This window comes from Acinonyx jubatus, chromosome A3, assembly GCF_027475565.1.
Source record: "Acinonyx jubatus isolate Ajub_Pintada_27869175 chromosome A3, VMU_Ajub_asm_v1.0, whole genome shotgun sequence".
Taxonomy (NCBI): Eukaryota; Metazoa; Chordata; class Mammalia; order Carnivora; family Felidae; genus Acinonyx; species Acinonyx jubatus.
In genome coordinates, this window is record NC_069388.1 from 104,119,366 (window position 1) to 104,133,821 (window position 14,456).

The 14,456-nt window shown below is 43.5% G+C and overlaps 1 long non-coding RNA gene and 1 pseudogene across 1 annotated transcript in view; one reads left to right on the forward strand and one right to left on the reverse strand.

Annotated features, from left to right (window-relative positions):
• Positions 1–13,857, forward strand: part of LOC128311267 (uncharacterized) — an 86,310-nt gene extending 72,453 nt beyond the window's left edge. Inside the window, exon 3 of the long non-coding RNA XR_008289498.1 lies at positions 13,225–13,857. This is a non-coding gene — a long non-coding RNA (uncharacterized LOC128311267). The remainder of the gene's footprint in view (positions 1–13,224) is intronic.
• Positions 1,065–1,148, reverse strand: LOC128311391 (uncharacterized; annotated as a pseudogene).
• Positions 13,858–14,456: the final 599 nt, after the last annotated feature.

Sequence of the window (14,456 nt, forward strand, 5' to 3'; positions counted from 1 at the left end):
ATGGATTAAGAAAAAAAACCAAAAGTAATAATGACAAAACCAAACCCAAACAAACAGAATCCTGGAAGGTACGCCTGTTAGGACAATTTAAAAAGCAAGAGTTAATAGGATCAGAATGAGTCTGAGGGGACTTTCAGTGAGCACGTGCACTTTGGAAGCTGGACTTTGTGGGGTCTATACTGGCTGTTTGGGGGTCTACTTCTTTGTTCTTGATTATAAGCTGTACAGATTCGGTGAGACATTGCTCCAGCCTCATGGCATCCCTCTGAAGCAGGGATGTGGCTTTATTTCCCAGAGGAGACGACTGAGGAGGAAACAGAAAAGCGGGAGTAATGGCTTTCCATAGGGCATGGCTGTCAGGACCACACTGAATGCAATGGTAAGATGATGTGTTTACTTGCAAACGGCCGCATTGATTGCTCACCTGTCATCATTTTGAAGCTGAGTTCTTAATACTTTGATCAGAGCTACTTGTTTCTTGACCTTCTGGGAGATTTTTTTTGAGACCTTTGAGAGACCTTCTGGGAGATTCTGGCATCAGAAAAGGAGCACTTGACTAGGAGTCAGGGGTCAAGAGTTGCGGTCTAGATCTAGCTCTGTGAGGTTGCTTAACCTCTCTGAGCCTGGATTACATAATATGAGGGCCTTGGTTGAACCCGACATTTGCTAGGATCCCTCTAATTGTACCTTGCGTGTCTTTAATTTTCTGTGAGCTTCGGAGCCAACCCTCTTCAGGAGCCAGGGGAATGGCTGTACAAGGACAGCCCGTCTTCCTGTGGGGAGTGGCTGAGTAGCTGGGGTATCCCCAGAGCATCACGGCCACAAGGTGGGCTTATGCCAGTGAGCTCCTAGGCCTCCCTCGCCTCGGGTTCTAGGAGGGCCTGGATGGGCTCCTCAAGTCCTTGCTCTGTTCCCCTTGGCATCCCTTTCTTTCTCTGCCTTTATCCTCCTCAGCCTCTCCCGGCAGGAGCCACCGGCAGGCATGGCCCATTCTGTAGCCAATTCTGACCAAGGCAGGAAATGGATGTGGAGCCTCAGCCTGCCACTGGAGGGATGAGAGGGCTGGAATTTGGTCTCATGGTTTCAATCAGTAATAATCGTGCCTCGGTTAAACCTCAGAGACGACGGTGCTACCACTGCTCAAAGCTGATAGTAAGTGGTGTTCTTCAGATGTGGGATCCGGAGGCTTAGGCACGACTTGCAGGCTCCTGGGTGCCTTCCTCCTGCTCTTAGTCTCCTTTGCTCAAATCCAAATGAGGATTGGGTGTGTCAGAGTCAGCCGGGCAGCCCGCAGCTTCCAGAATTTCCTAGGCATCCCCATCCCCCAGTGGCGTCAGCAGCAGACTCCCAAATCCACAATATGATCAGACTCTTGTCTAGTGTTCTAGACCCTGCCCCCTCTTCCTTGTGCTTGGGGCTCAGCAGCCTGCTGGGCAGGGTCCTGCTGGGGATGGACAGCCCGGGGTCCCACCGGTGCCTGGACTCTGCTGGTGTCTTCTCTCGTCTCAGTAGGGCCAGACCCTCTGCTGTCACCTTCAAGAATCATACCTGAGCTTGACTTGCATGGCTTAGTGCCCTCACTAGAGTTGTCCTCCAAGGCTGGGACGAGCAGCTCAGGGTCTCAACACACTCAGTTCCTTAAGTCTGCGTTTCACATGTCCCTACAATAGCAAGAGCAGACCAATAAATTGAAAGATTGTCCGAGTTTGGGGAGAAAGCATTCTCGGATGCGATTTAGGCTTGGAAGACACAGGTCTCCCTAAAATCTTCTTGAGAGACATTGTTGGGCCTGAGCTGTAACTAATATCTACTAAGCCATAATCCTGGAAAAGGTAACTCGAGGAAGGTTGTAGTGATGGAAGTTTTTGGTGTTTAAGGAGCAGAACTGAAAATGGAGAAGCCAAGGGGGGCTATAGAATTCGTCAGGGTGTCTGCCCAGAGGCAAGTAAGTGCTGATTCTAGACAACAGGTGTTGGGCCTCAGACAGAGGGGAACAGGGGTTGCTGCGAATGGCCCTAGGGCCATGCAACGCCCAGGCTTGATTCTGTGCTCCGTAGTGAATCCAGCCACTGCCGGCCACAGGGTGTCCCTTCAGCCTCTCTGCCAGGGTTTACTGTAGGTGAATGCCTGACACTCTGGCTTCTTTCAGTCTTCTCTGAACTTGCTGTTTGACAAGCAGAGCCCAGGTGAGCACTTCCTTCCTGGATATGCTGGGAGAACAGAGGTCCAGAGCATGCAAGGAGGATCTCAGCTGCCAGCCAGGTCTTCCGCCTGTGCTAAGCCCGTCAGCAGCTGTGGGCAGGGGTGCCTTCCTGATCTCCCCTCGTATGGGAGCCTGGCCTCAAATATGGGGAACAAAATTGGGGTGCAAATCCGGGAGGTCTCTTCACTCCCAAGTGCTTCTTCCATCAGTCCCATGGCCACCTGGCCAGGCTATTGTTCACCTGGAAATGCTCACAGGGAGGGGTCCCTCCCGAATCCTCTGAGACAACTCTCAGGGGACCAAGAGGGGAGACTCAAATCCTTAAGGAAGGATCTGGGGGTTAGAGTGGAGTTGGAGAGGGAGTGAAGCCCACTTTAGGTTCTGAAAAACCTCCCCTTAGAGTCTCTGCCGGCTCTCACCCACCCCTCTGCCTTTGATGGGGCAGCAGCGCCTCCTGGTGGCCACCATGTCTGGCCACCCCTCCACTGTCCCCACTTCAGTGGCTTCTGATTTTTTCCCCTGGTGGGGAACTCTTCTCCCAGGGCCACCACTGCCCATGATTCTTTCCTTCTATCCTTTTCTTTTACCTATTCCCTCCACTTTTTCTTTTGAACTCAATTTTTATCTTTTGAAACATCGCTGCCGAAAACCATCCTGTAGGGACAAGATGGATGGATAAACTAGTAATATGGCTTTAGCCACTGATAAAGCGTGACAAGTTAGCACTGTGCCGGCCGTTACTGGGGCTGGAGCAAATACATCTCTTTCAATGCGCCATTTGTCTCTCAAACTTCCTACATTCAACTCCAGTCGTAAACAACTGCGATGTCCTGGTGCCTCGCCTGTGCCAATCTCCGTGTTGGGAATCTACTCTGTGCCGCCTTTTACTTTGGCCAGGGGCATGATGTTCCTGTTGGGGAAGATGAGGGGTAGGATGTGCGTACAGTTGGATCTCCAGCCTGCCCTGCCCCAAATTCCTCCTGACCAGTTACTGGTCACAACAACCTGGCTTTTTTTTTTTTTTTTTATCTTGGTACCACCAGATTCAAAAACACCCACTCTTAGGAGTCCAGAACGAGAGTTTTCCAACATCTCACATGGGCCCCAAGTAGGGGTTAAAGGCAGTTGTTCAAAGTTCGAGACCTTTTATTTTCCCAAAAAAAGAAAACGCTGAAATATTCAGATAAAAATGAGGCTTATAGGGGCGCCTGGGTGGCTCAGTCGGTGAACCGTCTGACTTTGGCTCAGGCCATGATCTCACGGGTTGTGAGTTCGAGCCCTGCATTGGGCTCTGTGCTGATAGCTCAGAGCCTGGACCCTCCTTCGAATTCTGTGTCTCCTCCTCTCTATGCCCCGCCCATGCTCAGGCTCTGTCTCTCTCTGTCTCTCAATAATAAATAAACGCTAAAAAAAAAAATTCTTTTTAAATGAGGCTTATAATAGAGAGAAAGCTCCTGGCCTGGGTTCCAGTCCTGACACAGATAAGCACTTGCCTCCTGCCTCAGGCTTTAATTTCCTGATCTGCACAAGGGCCGAATACCCCCCCAAAGCTCCCTCTCTGCCCTGTGGTTCTCTCCTTCCAATTCTTCTGCTTTTGTGCAGCCAGGCAGGCTAGGATGTGGCTTTGATCTACACAGACTGAATCCTGTCCTGGCTTCGGCTACCTCCCACCCACTCACAAGGATTCTGGGCTTTCATTTTTGCCAGAGTCATAGTTTTCTGGTGTTTATTTTTAAAAGGTCTGCATCTGTGGTGACCGTCTCCCATTTGGAAAATTAACTGCTTACAGATGTTGCGTGTGGCAGAGCCTTCTCCCAGGCGATGAAACCACTGGGGTTTGGATATCATTTCAAAAGGAAGAGGAGAGAAGAAAAGCTGAATGTCTCTGATGTAGGTGGCAGAGCTTCTTGACCTTCTATAAAATGCCCGAATGAGATCTACTTTTAGAAATTGCAGGGTGGAGGATTTCTTAAGGTTTGAGAGCCCAAGTGTTAAAAAGCTCTCATTGAAACGGTCATTTGTGGGATGTCTGTGGCTGTGGCTGCCGGGCTGGGGCTCAACTAGCTCCTTCTATCCCTGCACACAGAGCCCTTACTCACCTACACAGCCACGGTCAGCTTCGGCCGGTCCAGGCAGTGACTTCCCTTTGGGTTCAGGGTGGCTCTCTGAGTTTAGGTAAAGGGCGCTCCAGTCCAGAGCAAAACCCAGCAGATCTTCCTGCCCCTGGGGTCCTGGGTGTAATCGCTGGCTCTCCGCCCTGTGCTGTCCTCCCCACCTTGACTCCCCCTCCTTGGTTTCTGTCGTCCTTAGTCCCTTCCTCTTTGAGGCCTCCATCCCTAGGTGCCACCCAGCTCTCCCACCCCACACACAGCGGAAAACCGGTCTGGGTCTAAAAAAGACATCTGGTGAGATCCTGTGGGACCCCCATACAAAGCCCATTTCTGTTTTCTTATTCATTCAGCAAGTTCCAAATCCAGGCTCGAGAATGGAAACTAAGGGGGAAGGGTCACAGCCAACTCTGTGTGGGTACTTAGGGTGTGTGTGTGTGTGTGTGTGTGTGTGTGTGTGTGTGTGTGTGGTTTGTACACACGTGGTGGTATTTCTGGCTGTGAAGAGTGGACAGACAGAGGTCAGCTCCTTTCTCTAGCTGGTTATCACCCTGGGCCAGACAGCTTCCTTTCTGCTACGTTTCTATTTCCCTCACTTAGTTCAGTGACCTCTGTGGTCTCCAGTTCTTCCCACTGGTAGGCAGATTCCTGCTGCCTTTGTCCAGTGAGAGTGACTAAGAAGAAATGAAAGTTTGATTGGGAAAGGACCTTAGAGACTATCTCTAAATTGTAATGAATCTGACCACTGTAAGTATGAGAAGATTGAGGCCCAATCTGCACAGTCTGCTTGAATTTCATGCTAGTTCAAAATCAGTAGATTTAAACATTGTGGTCATATTACTTTGTATTTCTGGCAAGATTTTCTTTATGAAAGAGACACTCAAAAATGAGAGAGGGAATATATATAATGTTCATTGTGGGTATTTGGATGCAGGTTTAGAATATAGAGATTTACAAGACAATACTCAATCTTTTTTAACGTTTATTTATTTTTGAGACAGAGAGAGACAGAGCATGAATGGGGGAGGGGCAGAAAGAGAGGGAGACACAGAATCGGAAGCAGGCTCCAGGCTCTGAGACATCAGCCCAGAGCCCGATGCAGGACTCGAACTCACGGACCGCGAGATCGTGACCTGAGCTGAAGTTGGACGCTTAACCGACTGAGCCACCCAGGTGCCCCGATACTCAATTTTTTTAAGGAGGAAAATTACTAGTCACTTGTTCAAAATCCTGTAATATAAAAATGGGAGGAATAAATTGAGTGTAAGGTAACTTTATGACTAGGGATAGTATTTACTCTTGGAATAAGATAACTATTAAAAATCAGTACACAGGAATGGCCATTCAGTGGGAAATATTGATAAGTTGTACTCAAATCTTCACACACACACACACACACACACACACACACACACACTAAAGGGAAACATAATTATTTTTCAAAGAAACAACATGAAAATTTATCAACCACATCTATCATTTGGAGGAGCGATGTCTGGTACCAAGTAGCAGAAGCAGAAAGAAGGAGAAAGGAGACAAAGGTCAAAGGCCACTGATGGATGATAAGACAATAGGAATTAGGACTCCCTTTCAGTAGTTAAAAGGTGGGGGGAAAGTTTGTCTGAGATAATGCTCCTGGCTGCTCAGGGTTTGCATATTAGCATATCAGAAAACATGCTTTTTGTTGTTGTTTTTTTTAATCTAGTATCCTTTCATCATAAAATATCAAACAAAAATATCCTTACAGTTAAATCTCAGACAAAAATGGAGAACTTGACCATTGTTTCTTACGTGATCACACAGAGAGAATCTTTTCTTACCCTATGAGCATTCTCATGATTTTGAAGGGCTTCTTTTTCCTTTAAATGTTTGTTTGTTTGTTTGTTTGTTTGTTTATTTATTTATTTATTTATTTATTTATTTATTTGAGAGAGGGAGACAGAGTGTGAGCAGGGGAGGGGCAGAGAGCAAAAGGGAGACACAGAATCTGAAGCAGCTCTAGTCTCTGAGCTGTCAGCACAGAGCCCGACGCAGGGCTTGAACTCATGAACCTCGAGATCATGATCTGAGCCGAAGTCAGATGCGTAACTGACTGAGCCACCCAGGTGCCCCATTGAAGGACTTCTTCAGCTGAAAACCATGACAACCTTGAGGGGGGAAACTGGTCAGACTGCCCACAACCTTTAACCTGCCCTGGGGCCTCTCACAGACGATAGGCATAGACCAGGACCCATGGCTTACGCAAATGTGCAGATTCCCTTTCTTCTGCTCACCATCTGTTTTCTAGTTTATTTGTACTTGGCCCACATGATGCCTAACAACTGGTTTGACTGGTTTTTGTTTCACTGAATGGATGAGACTAATCTATTTGGTGCCTTGTGGAGGCAGATCTCAGCTCTGGGACACATGGCTTGCTGAGGGAACAAGGCTCCCTTTTCATGGAGGCAAGTTTGAGGTATTTTGATATGGCAGAGCCATAAGGATATGTTCTCAGTGGTTTCAGAGTGGGTCTGGAAAAACCAACAACCAACCACACCACACCCAGATGGGAGGCACTAGAAACAGTGGTTTAGTGATGGGTCCCAGAAGGGCATGGACTGTTGGAGGATGCTGACGTAATCCATGCCAACCACAGGGTTGTGGACAGTGGCTGCAGATGGTAGGGACCATAAGACAAACCAGGTACAAGGGCGGGGTAAGGGTCCGGCATCTGGGCTAGCTTGAGTGCCAGTCCATAGTGGGCATCCAGACATTGGTGGACCACATCAGAAATATGGTGCCACTTTCCCCAGTATAATTCTGTTCCCAACTCCAATGTGTGGATTTTTTCACCCACACCACCAATTCTCCAAGGCCAGTTGGGTATTCTACCATTCAACTCAATTCTGACCCTATCTACCTGGAGATAGTGGGAGATCCCACAAGTTAAGGGCTCAGTCCTACGGACTATTCCCCTCTCCCACTTGACACCAGTTGCAGGTTGTGACAGGTTGTCATCTCTGCTTCTGACCTACTGGCTATAGATATAGATTCCAATGACCTCTCCTTGGGTTTGATGAATTCCCTGGAGTGGCTCATAGAACCCAGAGAAGCATTTTACTTCCTAGAGCTGTGGCCTATTATAGAAGGATATAACTTGGGAACAGCCAGTTGGAAGAGATGCACAGGGCGAGGTATGTGGGAGGGGGCCCAGAGCTTTCACACCCTCGCAAGAATGCCAGAACCACCACATGGTCACCAACCCGGAAGCCCTCCGAATCCTGTCCTTTTGAGTTTTTATGGGGGGGGGGGCCTCATTACACAGGTGAGGTTGATGAAACAATTAGCCATTGGTGATTGAACTCAACCTCCAGCCCCTGTTCTCCTCCCCAGAAGTTAGGAGGTGGGACTGAAAGGTCCAATCACATGGTTGGTTCCCTTCGGTGCTTTTTATTTATTTTTTATTTTATCTTTATTTTTTTTAATGTGTATTTATTTTTGAGAGAGAGATAGAGTGTGAGTGGGGGAGGGGCAGAGAGAGAGGGAGACACAGAATCAGAAGCAGGCTCCAGGCTCTGAGCTGTAAGCACAGAGCCCAATATGGGGCTCGAACCCAGGAACCATGAGATCATGACCTGAGCCGAAGTCAGGTTGGACCCTCAACTGACTGAGCCATCCAAGTGCCCCCTTTAGGTGCTTTTTAAAAGTCACCTCATTAACATAAAGTCTGGTGTGACTGAAAGGGGTTTGTTATATTAATATCAACACACTTTTATTGCCCTTACCACTTAGGAAATTCCAAGGGTTTTAAGATCTCTGTGCCAGGAACTGGGACAAAGAGCAAATATATAGTTCTTATTATAAATCACAATATCACACTTAGGCTCCTATACATGCAAATGTAATATTTTATTTGCATGGTACTTAAAAAATTTTTTTTTTAATATTTATCTTTTGAGAGACAGAGTGTGAGCAGGGGAGAGGCAGAGATTGAGAGGGAGTCCCAGAATCCGAAGCAGGCTCCAGGCTCTGAGCTGCCAGCACAGAGCCCAACATGGGGCTTGAACTCATGAACCGTAAGATCATGATCTGAGCCAAAGTCCGGTCAGATGTCCAACCAATTGAGCCACCCAGGAGCCCCTATTTGCATGGTACTTTTAACCCTGAGTCTAGCATGAACAGCTGCTTGATGCTGACTTTATTATTACTATTATTTTAGAGAGCGAGAGAGTGTGTGTGCATAGGAGAGAGGGACACAGGGAGAGAGAGAGAGAGAGAGAGAGAGAGAGAGAGAATCTTAAGCAGGCTCGATGCTCAGTGACAAGCCCAAGGCAGGTCTTGATCCCAAGACCCTGGGATCATGACGTGAACTGAAACCAAGAGTCAGACACTCAATCAACTGAGCCACCCAGGTGCTCCGATGCTGACTTTTACAGTTGCTCTAATTCTGAGACAAGTTGGCCCAATACATTTGCTAGGTATACATGATTGACTTTATTGTGCAAATTTAAAATGCTTTAATATGCTCCCCCAATAAATTCTTTGGTTTGGAATTACCTGTCATTGATGTACATCATATCTTAAGGCTAAAGAAAGGAGTTATCTTTTTATTAATGTAAAATAAGGTTCTTCCTAAACATGTAACCAAATGCTAAACACATAATGAAAAGAATAGCTATGTAGCGTTTACTGTGTGGCAGGTACTTTGCATATGTCATTGCATATATGACCTATGAGAATGCTGTGATGTAGGTATTATTATTCCCATACTACAGAAGGGAATATGAAATTTCAGAAAGGATAAGTAACCTGACTTCAGGTCACACAGCTTGTAAGTGTCAGAGCTGAAATGTCAACCCAGGTTATATCGCTACAGATTTCCAGCAATTAACCCCTCTGCTATACTGCTTCTAAATATATATATATATTTAAGTTGGCTTGAGGAGCTTCCACATTGTTATCTTGTCCGGTGTCAGTCTGTGTGTGTTGCTTGGGCGGGTGCCATCAGGCGGAAATGCCTAAGGAAATCCTTGGTGCAATGACACTATCTTGACCAATACCGAAGAGTGAATATTCTCCAAAGGGTAGAGAGCATCAGGCTGGAAATAGGTGGGGTTTTCAGGTGGCCCATTCTTTACATAGCAAGCGGACTTTGAATGCTAGAATTGCAATGCTTTCCTGTAATTTAAATCTAAAGGATGCTTTATTTTTATAAATATGCTAAATAGAATCAAATTACTTTTTCAGAAAATCAAATTAAAATGTTACCATTATTTAAAATTTTATATAGTTTTTCAGGGTGCCTGGGTGGCTCAGTCGGTTAAGGGTCCAACATCAGCTCAGGTTATGATCTCACGGCTCATGAGTTCAAGCCCTGAGTCGAGCTCTGTGTTGACAGCTCAGAGCCCGGAGCCTGCTGTGGATTCTGTGTCTCCCTCTCTCTGCCCCACCCCTGCTCTCACTCTGTCTCTGTCTCTGTCTCTGTCTCTGTCTCTGTCTCTCTCTCTTTCAAATATAAAATAAACATTAAAAAAAATAAAAAGGTGTACAATTCAGAAATTTAGCTGAAAATACAGGTGCATTTTGTAAACAGTAGTTTTAATTTTAACAAGGACACATATAGCTTCAGTCATGGTGAAGCTATATGCTATATAGCATATAGCTATATGCTATAATCTTTGGAACAACCCAAAGATTATATGCATTGTTTTAAATATATTGTATTATTACTGCCTGAAGGTGGGACGTCTTGATGAAAAACATACCAAATCTGATTTTACAAACCCTCAGCTAGAGCATGGGAATTGCAATGAAATGCTGTTAAAGCAATTAGATTTAATTTTGGCAAGTCATGAAATATTAGTACAGCTAAGAAAAAAACCAGAAATCCTCAAATAAAGAGCAAATCTTGATCTTTGTTGCTTACTGTAAATGATGTTAGCAAAGGTTTACAAAAACGGAAACAAAATGACCAAATCCCTGAACTCTTTTAAGTGGTTATTTCACTTTGAAAGGGATTCTAAAGACGTATTTAAAAATTTAGAGAAAATTTTTATGGTGAAATAGAAAAAAAAAAAACTGTGTGATAAATATCCAACAAAAGTATAATTCCAGTAAAATACAAGGAAATTTGAATAATGGAACAAAAATGTTTGCATGACTATGAAGATTTGCATATGTATAATCTGAAACCTGGTTTCTATAGACTGTTTTCTGGCCACTCTATACTAATGTATCATCTTGTTTAGAGGCAAATTTGAACAAAGATATCAAAATATTTCTCTTTTCTCAGTTTTCTTTATTGATAAACCATTCCAGAAAAATTTTCAAGACGATGAATTTATGAAATAGTGCATAGATCCAGATATTGTTTTAAGGGAAACTAAAAGTCACTATATAAGTGATAGCAAGTTATATAATTAAAATATTTTGTGTTTCCAGCTAATTTACCATATATGACAACACTAATTTACTACATGTGACCTCATTACAATTTTCAGCTTGGTATGTGAAATCCATGGTTTGTTTCCAAGCCAAGTATTGCCTTAAGAATTTCACTGGGGGGGCGCCTGGGTGGCTCAGTCGGTTGAGCGTCCGACTTCAGCTCAGGTCACGATCTCACGGTTCGTGAGTTCGAGCCCCGCGTCAGGCTCTGGGCTGATGGCTCAGAGCCTGGAGCCTGCTTCCGATTCTGTGTCTCCCTCTCTCTCTGCCCCTCCCCCATTCATGCTCTGTCTCTCTCTGTCTCAAAAATAAACATTAAAAAAAAAATTAAAAAAAAAAAAAAGAATTTCACTGGTGATTTCGATGGTTACTACCTTAGCAGGATGTTTCCCTAAATCGAAATAGCCAAATTTGGCATCACCGTGAACAATTTTGATTATAGCTATATAATTAACTATTTGTTGAAATGAAGGACAAGAAATATGGATTTTTATGGATTAAATTTATGATAAATAATGATGAGGTGTCTTTACTGTATTATCCACCTGAATGTGATCGGTTCATCAAGATATGCAGCCAGACATGTACCATCAGTTGTCTGTGATGTTTTGCCAACTTTTAGTCATTAAAAACCAGAGCTTTGAGCACATTTTTCAATTTTGATGCTACAAATGTCTTATTTGTCAAGAAAGGAGGCTAGGACATGCTATATTTATTAGTTTTTAGCTTGATTTATAACTTTTAAATATTTAGACATATGGAATCTTGGGTGGGCTTGAATGCTGGGCTGACTTCCAGATGAATGGGCACGTGGCTTGCAGGAAAAGGCTTGGGAGCCCACACCTGGAGGGAAGATTAGGAAATGAATTTGGGGTTAAACTGAGAATTCTTCACATCTGAAGGTAGTGTCAACCCAGCACTCCTGTCTGCTAAGATAGCAGTTCTCAAACTTGGTTGCCTATGAAAATAATCTGGGAAGCATTAAAAATGCCTATGCCCAGGCCCCACTGTCAAGAGCTTCTGATTTAGCCGTCTTGGTTGAGACCTAGGCATCAGCGTTTAAAATTTAAAAAAATATTTATTTATTTTTGAGAGAGAGAGAGAGAGAGCGAGCAGGGGAGGGGGAGAGAGAGAGGGAGACACAGAATCAGAAGCAGGCTCCAGGCTCTGAGCTGTCAGCACAGAGCCCAACGTGGGGCTCAAATTCATGAACCACGAGATCATGACCTGAGCTGAAGTCAGATGCTTAAGCGACTGAGCCACTCAGGCGCCTCTTAAAAAATATTTTTTTTAATGTTTATTTATAAGCATCAGCATTTCTTAAAAAAGCTCTCCAGGTGATTCTAATGTGCAGTCAGGGCTGAGAAGAGTTATCAGTAGCTTAGCTAGCAAACAACATCCTGACAGGTTGAATGAGCTTTGCAGCCAGGTTATATACTATGGCCACATTTTGGTTACATTATGTCAGGCCTGAGTCATACTCAGGTTGGACAGGGCTGGAACAAGAGACTGTCATTAATGGAGAACCAGCAAATGAGCCTCAGGTTCATTCATTCGATGGGTATTTATTTTGTTTCTACAATATTTTAGGAACTAAGTTTAGGGAATAAGGATAAAGGAATAAGGGGAACAGATATGTAAACAAAATCAATACAGTGTTACAAATATTATAGTAAAAGTGTATATGGAGTACAGGAAGGATACACTTCCATATACGAAGGAAGGATAGATGACCGGGGTCTTAACTGAGCCTTGAAAGACATGGGGTCATCACCGGGCTGTTGCAGTTGATGACCAGGAGTTTGTATCCCTACAAACTTCTTGAATTGGGCAGGATGGGAACCCCAGGTGTATTGAGAGCAGGAACAGACCTCTGGGCACAGCCAAGTGGGGGAAACAGGAATGGAGGCTTTGAGGGGATGACCGGCTGACTGCTTTTTGTTCTGAAACCACTTTTAACAGAGCCTGGATGCATTTTCTGAGCAATATCTTAAAGCATGTACAAACTGAGGATTAAGGAGCGCTTTCCAAGAGCTCCAATGGAATGGGAAAGGAATCCAGTTCCAGATCCTTAACTTCCATATGTATTTTTCCTGGCTTCCCTGCTAAAAAGCAGGTGATTGAACCATTCTCCCAGCAGCTTCAAGCTGTTTCTCCTCTCCCACAATCACCTTCCATGCTTTCCACAGGCAAACAGTGACTCCTTGCTCTTTCAAATCTCCCTGTGATGTAACCTCAGAGGCACCAAATAAAGGGATTCTTTGAAACATCAGTTCCAGGGAGCTCCTTTAATGATTAATCAAAGAACCATAAACCTGCCTTCTGGTTTTGTATCTTAAACACATTTCTCTTAAAGGTAAAACACAGTGTTAGACAAGGGTATTTTTGGCCCATTTGGTGATGTTTTGAATCCTAATATATTGCACAGTGAGGAAGTTGGAGTGAAGGCAACATTACTTTAATCATCGATCTTGCTTCTTCTGTCCCCAGACTAATGAATCCCTCTTGGAGGAAAATTCCAGAAGAAAGAAGCAAAGAGAGCATGAAAGAAATCCTGAATGCTAAAATGGCTATTTTCGAAGGTTTAACATAAGCAGTTCCTTTCAACCATTCTCACACTCATTCTAGGGTGCCTCATTAGCTACAAAAAACGCACATTTAACTAGTGGAACCAATTAGTGATGCTGATTCTTTTCATCTTTGTTGAGATTACCAAGTTATTCAAGATATATTTAACAAATATATGGATAAAACATGTGTGATTTATTTTCAATTGCTCTGGGTCAATAAAAGACTTAAATGCATATTATCAAATCAAATCAAATCAAATCATGGATTGATTAAATCTATTGCTTATCTTACTTCATCTTATTAAATATTTAATATTTTCTGTTACCTACTAATAAAAATGCAAAGTTATATGATGAACTGATTAGTTTGTTTTCTTTAGTAGTATATATCTTTCTCTGTCACTGGATAGGAAAAGTTTGATTACAATGTTTAATAAATTATTTCTGCTTTTTAAATGTGGAATTTTATTTATTTTTTCCCAAAACCTGAACCCCAGAGTTTGAGAACACACGCACACACTGAAAGAATATTATTATTTTGATCATACTTCTTGCTTCGTAAAAAACTTACAATTTTCGCTACTCATTACTTTCTGCTATTACAAAGTAAGGAAACAGAAACACACATTGATTAATCATCTTGTTCTCCAACTTTCATTTTTAAAAATTTTAAACAAGTTTTTACATATTTATTAAAGTAATATCTATACTCAACGTGGGGCTTGAAATCACAACCCTGAGGTCAGGAGTCACATGCTCTTCAAACTGAGCCAGCCAGGTGCCCTGTTGTTTTATAACTTTTAAAACCAGGGATAATTAATTATACAGGTTTATATCACTCTAATATTGATTTGGCTGTTATTTCCCATAAATAGAATGAGCTCATCTAGGGTCCAAAGTTTTAGCATAAACATAAAAGAAACACAATGATATTAAATTCTTTTATCAGAAACTATTGCATGGGTAAAAATATATTCAGATTATCACGAGTTCCATTTTTCCTAAACCTTTTTTAGTATATTGGTTTAAACAGGTGGTTCTAAGTGACTGAGTAAAAGGTATACTTGTTAGTCACTTGACAAGTCTTGGAAAAGCATTTTTGCTATACTTTTCAGAAAAAAAAAAACAAATGGTATTGCAAGATGGCAGCTT